The sequence below is a fragment of the Arachis hypogaea genome, chromosome 6 (assembly GCF_003086295.3).
Source record: "Arachis hypogaea cultivar Tifrunner chromosome 6, arahy.Tifrunner.gnm2.J5K5, whole genome shotgun sequence".
Lineage (NCBI taxonomy): Eukaryota > Viridiplantae > Streptophyta > Magnoliopsida > Fabales > Fabaceae > Arachis > Arachis hypogaea.
The window spans coordinates 96,808,742-96,815,921 of NC_092041.1; the positions used below are offsets into that span (position 1 = coordinate 96,808,742).

The following is a 7,180-nucleotide window of genomic DNA, read 5'->3' on the forward strand; positions in this document are numbered from 1 at the left end:
TTACATCTTCATCCTCTTCAGAGGAAGAATAGTCTTCAGAGCTCATGCATGGCAGAAGGAGGTTTAATGGGATCTCTATGGTCTCTATATGACCTTCAGATCCCTTTGGGTCCTCAATAGGGAGCTCCTTCTTGCTTGAGAGACGTCCCATGAGGTCTTCCTCATTGGGATTCAAGTCCTCTCCTTCTTCCCTAGGTTCGGCCATGTTGATTATGTCTATGGCCTTACACTCTCTTTTTGGATTCTCTTCAGTATTGCTTGGGAGAGTACTAGGAGGAGTTTCAGTGACTTTCTTACTCAGCTGGCCCACTTGTGCCTCCAAATTTCTAATGGAGGACCTTATTTCACTCATGAAACTTAAAGTGGCATTAGACAGATCAGAGACTATGTTTGCTAAGTTAGAGGGGCTCTGTACAAAATTCTCTGTCTGTTGCTGAGAAGATGATGGAAAAGGCTTGCTATTGCTGAGCCTATTTCTTCCACCATTATTAAAGCCTTGTTGAGGCTTTTGTTGATCCTTCCATGAGAAATTTAGATGATTTCTCCATGATGAATTATAGGTGTTTCCATAAGGTTTACCCATGTAATTTACCTCTGCCATTGCAGGGTTCTCAGGATCATAAGCTTCTTCTTCAGAAGATGCCTCTTTAGTACTGTTGGATGCATTTTGCCATCCATTCAGACTTTGAGAAATCATGTTGACTTGCTGAGTCAACATTTTGTTCTGAGCCAATATGGCATTCAGAGCATCAATTTCAATGACTCCCTTCCTCTGAGGCGTCCCATTATTCATGGAATTCCTCTCAGAAGTGTACATGAACTGGTTATTTACAACCATGTCAATAAGTTCTTGAGCTTCTGCAGGCGTTTTCTTTAGGTGAATGGATCCACCTGCAAAATGGTCCAGTGACATCTTAGAGAACTCAGATAGACCATAATAGAATATATCCAGAATAGTCCACTCTGAAAGCATGTCAGAAGGACACCTTTTGGTCATCTGCTTGTATCTTTCCCAAGCTTCATAGAGGGATTCACCATCTTTTTGTTTGAAAGTCTGAACATCCACTCTAAGCTTGCTTAGCTTTTGAGGAGGAAAGAACTTAGCCAAGAAGGCCGCGACCAGCTTATCCCATGAGTCCAGGCTATCTTTAGGCTGTGAGTCCAACCATGTTCTAGCTCTGTCTCTTACAGCAAAAGGGAAAAGCATGAGCCTGTAGACTTCAGGATCTACTCCATTAGTCTGAACAGTCTCACGTATCTGCAAGAACTCAGTTAAAAACTGGTAGGGATCTTCTGATGGAAGTCCATGAAATTTGTAGTTCTATTGCATTAGAGCAACTAGTTGAGGTTTCAGCTCAAAATTGTTTGCTCCAATGGCAGGGATTAAGATGCTTCTTCCATCAAACTTGGAAGTAGGTGTGGTATAATCACCAAGCATCCTCCTTGCATTATTATTTTTGGCTGCCATCTCTTCTTCCGTTTTGAAAATTTATGTAAGGTTGTCTCTGGATTGTTGTAATTTAGCTTCTCTTAGTTTTCTCTTCAGAGTCCTTTCAGGTTCAGGATCTACTTCAACAAGAATATTCTTGTCCTTGCTCCTGCTCATATGAAAAAGAAGGGAACAAAAAATAATAATAGGGATCCTCTTTACCACAGTAGAGAGATTCCTTTATGCTAGTAGATGAAGAAGGGAATAGAAGAAGGAAAAGGTAAGAATCCCAACACAAGGGTGAAGATAGGTTCAGATTCTTTGAGATGAAGAGAAGTGTTAGTAAATAAATAAATAAATAGAAGGAGATGAGAGGGAGAGAATTCGAAAATTAATTTTGAAAAAGGGTTAGTGATTTTTGAAAATTAAAAGAAGAATTAAAATTAAAATTAAAATTAAAATTTAAAACAATTAGTTAATTAAAAGAATTTTGAAAAAGAGGGAGGTAATTTCGAAAATTAGAGAGAGGAAAGTAGTTAGGTGGTTTTGAAAAATATAAGATATAGTTAAAACAAACAAAAAAGTCAACTAGTTAGTTGAAAAAGATTTGAAATTCAATTTTGAAAAGATACGAAGTTAGAAAAGATATTTTGAAGTCAAATTTTTGAAAAAGATAAAAAGATATGATTGAAAAAGATTTAATTAAAAAGATATGATGGAAAAAATATTTTGAAAAAGATTTTATTTTTAAAATCAAAATTGATTACTTGACTAACAAGAAACTAAAAGATATGATTCTAGAATTTAAAGATTGAACCTTTCTTAATAAGAAAGTAACAAACTTCAAATTTTTGAATCAATCACATTAATTGTTAGTAAAGCCTTTGAAAATCATGAATTAAAGACAAGAAAAAGATTTTAAAATTCAAATTAAAAATTTTCGAAAAATAGTAAGAAAAATGAAAAAGATTTGATTTTTGAAAAAGTTTTGAAAAGATAGGATTTTTAAAATTGAAAATTTGACTTAACTTATAAGAAATAGTAAAGTTTTAAAAAATTTTGACTAAGTCAACTCAAATTTTCGAAAATTATGAGCAAAATAAGGAAAAGATATATTTTTTTGAATTTTTAATGATGAGAGAGAAAAACATAAAAATGACTCACAACATGAAAATTATGAATCAAAACACATGATGCATACAAAAACACTATGAATGTCAAGATGAACACCAAGAACACTTTGAAGATCAAGATGAACATCAAGACTTATTTTTGAAAAATTTTCAAGAAAAGAAAAACATGCAAGACACCAATCTTAGAAATCTTTAATGCTTAGACACTACGAATGCAAAAATGCATATGAAAAACAACAAAAGACACAAAACAAGAAAATTTAAAGATCAAACAAGAAGACTTATCAAGAACAACTTGAAGATCATGAAGAACACCATGCATGAAAATTTCGAAAAATACATAATTTTTAAAAACATGCAATTGACACCCAACTTAAAAATTGACACTATACTCAAACAAGAAACACACAAATATTTTTGAATTTTATTTTCGATTTTATAATTTTTTTTGGATTTTATTTTATATTTTTTGAAAACATATTTTTGGAAAAAGGAAGTAATGAATCCAAAGTCCTCAATCAGAATTCCAGGAATCATATAATGTTAGTCTAAAGCTCCGGTCCAGGAATTAGACATGGCTTTACCGCCAACCAGGCTTCAACATGTTACATGAAACTCTAGAATTAATTAAAAACTCTGAAAATTTTCGAAAATAGGTGATAAATTTTTGAAAGATTTTTGAAAAATTTTTGAAAATAAAAAAAAAAGAAAATTACCTAATCTGAGCAACAAGATAAACCGTCAGTTGTCCAAACTCGAACAATCCCCGGCAACGGCGCCAAAAACTTGATAGGCAAAATTGTGATTTCTGATAATGGCATTCATGTTCGTTCTCTCCCTGGTAATGGTGCCAAAAACTTGGTGCATGATACCATGGTCCAAACATAACTTCACAACTTCGCACAACTAACCAGCAAGTGCACTGGGTCGTCCAAGTAATAAACCTTACGTGAGTAAGGGTCGATCCCACGGAGATTGTTGCTATGAAGCAAGCTATGGTCATCTTGTAAATCTCAGTTAGGCGGATAAAAAATGGTTATATTGGTTTTCGAAAATAAAAATAAATAAAACATAAAATAAAGATAAAGATACTTATGTAGATCATCGGAGGGAATTTCAGATAGGCGTATGAAGATATTGTGCTCCTTCTGAATCTCTGCTTTCCTACTGCCTTTATCCAATCCTTCGTACTCCTTTCCATGGCAAGCTATATGTAGGGCATCACCGTTGTCAATGGCTACATCCCATCCTCTCAGTGAAAATGGTCCAAATGCTCTGTCACAGCACGGCTAATCATTTGTCGGTTCTCGATCATGTCGGAATAGAATCCATTGATTCTTTTGCGTTTGTCATCACGCCCAACAATCGCGAGTTTGAAGCTCGTCACAGTCATTCAATCCCTGAATCCTACTCAGAATACCACAGACAAGGTTTAGACTTTCCGGATTCTCATGAATGCTGCCATCAATTCTAGCTTATACCACGAAGATTCTGATTAAGGAATCGAAGAGATATGCGCTCGGTCTAAGGTAGAACGGAGGTGGTTGTCAGTCACGCGTTCATAGGTGAGAATGATGATGAGTGTCCCAGATCATCACATTCATCATGGTGAAGTGCAACAAATATCTTAGAAAAGGAATAAACTGAATTGAATAGAGAATAGTAGTAATTGCATTGAAACTCGAGGTACAGCAGAGCTCCACACCCTTAATCTATGGTGTGTAAAAACTCCACCGTTGAAAATACATAAGTGATGAAGGTTCAGGTATGGCCAAATGGCCAGCCCCCAAAACGTGATCACAGGATCAAAAATACAATCCAGGATGTCTAATACAATAATAAAATGTCCTATTTATACTAGACTAGCAACTAGGGTTTACAGAAATAGGTAATTAATGCATAAATCCACTTCCGAGTCCCACTTGGTGTGTGCTTGGGCTGAGATTGAGCTTTACACGTGCGGAGGCTTCTTTTGGAGTTGAACGCCAAGTTGTAACGTGTTTTTGGCGTTTGACTCCAGAATGCATCATGGAACTGGCGTTGAGCGCCAGTTTACGTCGTCTAATCTCGAATAAACTATGGACTATTATATAGTTCTGGAAAGCTCTGAATGTCTACTTTTCAACACCGTTGAGAGCGCGGCATTTGGAGTTATGTAGCTCTAGAAAATCCATTTCGAGTGCAAGGATGTCAGAATCCAACAGCATCAACAGTCCTTTGTCAGCCTTTTATCAGTGTTTTGCTCAGGTCCCTCAATTTCAGCCAGAAATTACCTGAAATCACAGAAAAACACACAAACTCATAGTAAAGTCCAAAAATGTGAATTTAGCATAAAAACTAATGAAAACATCCCTAAAAGTAGCTAGATCCTACAAAAAACTACCTAAAAACAATGCCAAAAAGCGTATAAATTATCCGCTCATCAACCTTGATTCCATTAGATGCCTTGATATGTTTGTTAAGTGATTTCAGATTTAGAAGGCAAGGATTGGATCAAGGGAATGAAGGAAAAGAATGTAAAAATGGAGAACTCATGAAGAAATGAAGGAATCGCAAAAGCTGTCAAGCCGACCTCTTCGCGCTTAATCGACCATAACTTGAGCTACAAATGTCCAAATGATGCAGTTATAGTTGCGTTGGAAAGCTAACATTTGGGGCTTCGAAATGAAATAAGCTTTGCCATAGTTGCATCGCATATAAAGGCACGCACGCGCACGGTACACGGATGCGCCGATGGTGGCACATGATCCACTTAATGCAACTCATGGCTAGCAATTTTAGAAGCCTTGTGGGCCAAATCCAACTCATTTCTGATGCTATTTAAGCCAAGGATTGAAAAGGAATGAGGCACCTAGTTACCATTAGTTTAGTTTAGTTTAGTTTTGGAGGAAAAGTTAGTTTTAGAGAGAGAAGCTCTCACTTCTCTCTAGGATTAGGATTAGGTTTTAGATCTAGATCTACTTCTTCTCCTTCTCTCTTAATTTTCCTTTTCCTTCCTTAATTGTTCTCTTGTAGTTGTAGCATTCTAATTCTCTTGTAATTCCTTTGTATTGTTAGTTGTAATTTATGAACTTTCTTTTGTAGATCTACATTTCTTCTTCAATGCAATTGGTAAGTTCTTTGTTGTTTCACAATTGTTTTGCTTTTCTATTATTGATCTCTTGCCATTGTAGTTAGATCTCTCTTTAATTCTTGCAATTCATGTTGTTTACTTTTATTGCCTTTTATGTGTTTGATGAAATGTCTCTTCTAGCTATTAGTTAGATTTTGTTCCTCTTGGCTTTGGTTGAGTAATTAGTGACACTTGAGTTATCTAATTCCTTTGTTGATTGATAATTAGAAGTTGCTAATTGATTTGGATGCCACTAAAGCTAGTCTTTCCTTGGGAGTTGGCTAGGACTTGTGGAACCAAGTTAATTCATCCACTTGACTTTCCTCCATGGTTAGAGGTTAACTAAGCGGGAGCAATACACAATTCTCATCACAATTGATAAGGATAACTAGGATAGGATTTCTAGTTCTCATACTTTGCCAAGAGCTTTGTTAGTTGTTAGTTTATTTCTTTTGCAATTTACATTTCTTGTCTATTATCTCAAAATCCCCAAAATACATCTCATAACTAATAACAAGAACACTTTATTGTAATTCCTAGGGAGAACGACCCGAGGTTCAATACTTCAGTTTATAAATTTAGGGGTTTGTACTAGTGACAAACAAATTTTTGGATGAAAGTATTATTGTTGGTTTAGAAACTATACTTTACAACGAGACTTCATTTGAGGAATTCTAAACCGTCAAATTTTCACTCATCAAAATGGCGCCGTTGCCGGGGAATTGCAATGGTGTTATGTTATTGGTTATTGTACATATGTGAATAGTGTGAATATCTTGCTTTTTGCTTTATTTGCTCGTTGTAGAATTTTGTTTCTCTCTTTTTCTATTATCTTTTGATTTTTGTTTTCTCTTTCCATTATGAATTCTCACTTTGGCTATGAGTGTGATTACAACTATATTGTAGGTAATGAGAACTTCAATGAAAATGTGTATCAAGGATGGGATGACCAAAGGTGGGAGGAGCCATGTGCATATATATGATCAATCCTCATGGCAACAACCTCCACCAATGCACTATGAAGAAGAGTCATTCTATGATGAATACCAATCCAATGGCTATGGTGAATCTCCTTTTGACTTTCAAGAACCACCACCATATGCCTATGAATCATATCCTCAACATGAACCTCAACCACACTCACAAGCCTCTTTTCACCAAACACCTCCATATGACCTTGACCCATATCCACCTAACCAACCACCTTTTGAGCCATGTGAGCCATACATAGAACCACCACCATTCCAACTTCAATACTCTCAAGAACCACCACGGCCACACCCTTACCAAGAAGAACCACCTTCCTATTATGAACCCTCTCTCCAAGACAATGAACCCTCTTATCCACCCAACCCTCAATGGATGAAATCCTTAGTCTTATACTTCAAGGGCAAGGGGAAATGCAAAGGGAGACACTAGAATTTTTGGCTAACTTGACCGAGGTAGTGAGCATTTTAGCCTCCCAACGCTTGAGCACTCAAAGCACTCCCATGGTCGCATGTGGAG

General features: G+C 36.2%; 1 non-coding gene across 1 annotated transcript; it reads left to right on the forward strand.

Moving 5' to 3' along the window:
• Window positions 1-967: 967 nt before the first annotated feature.
• LOC112699735 (small nucleolar RNA R71) lies at window positions 968-1,075 on the forward strand. Its single transcript, XR_003152675.1, has one exon. It is a non-coding gene; the product is annotated as a small nucleolar RNA R71 (small nucleolar RNA).
• Window positions 1,076-7,180: the final 6,105 nt, after the last annotated feature.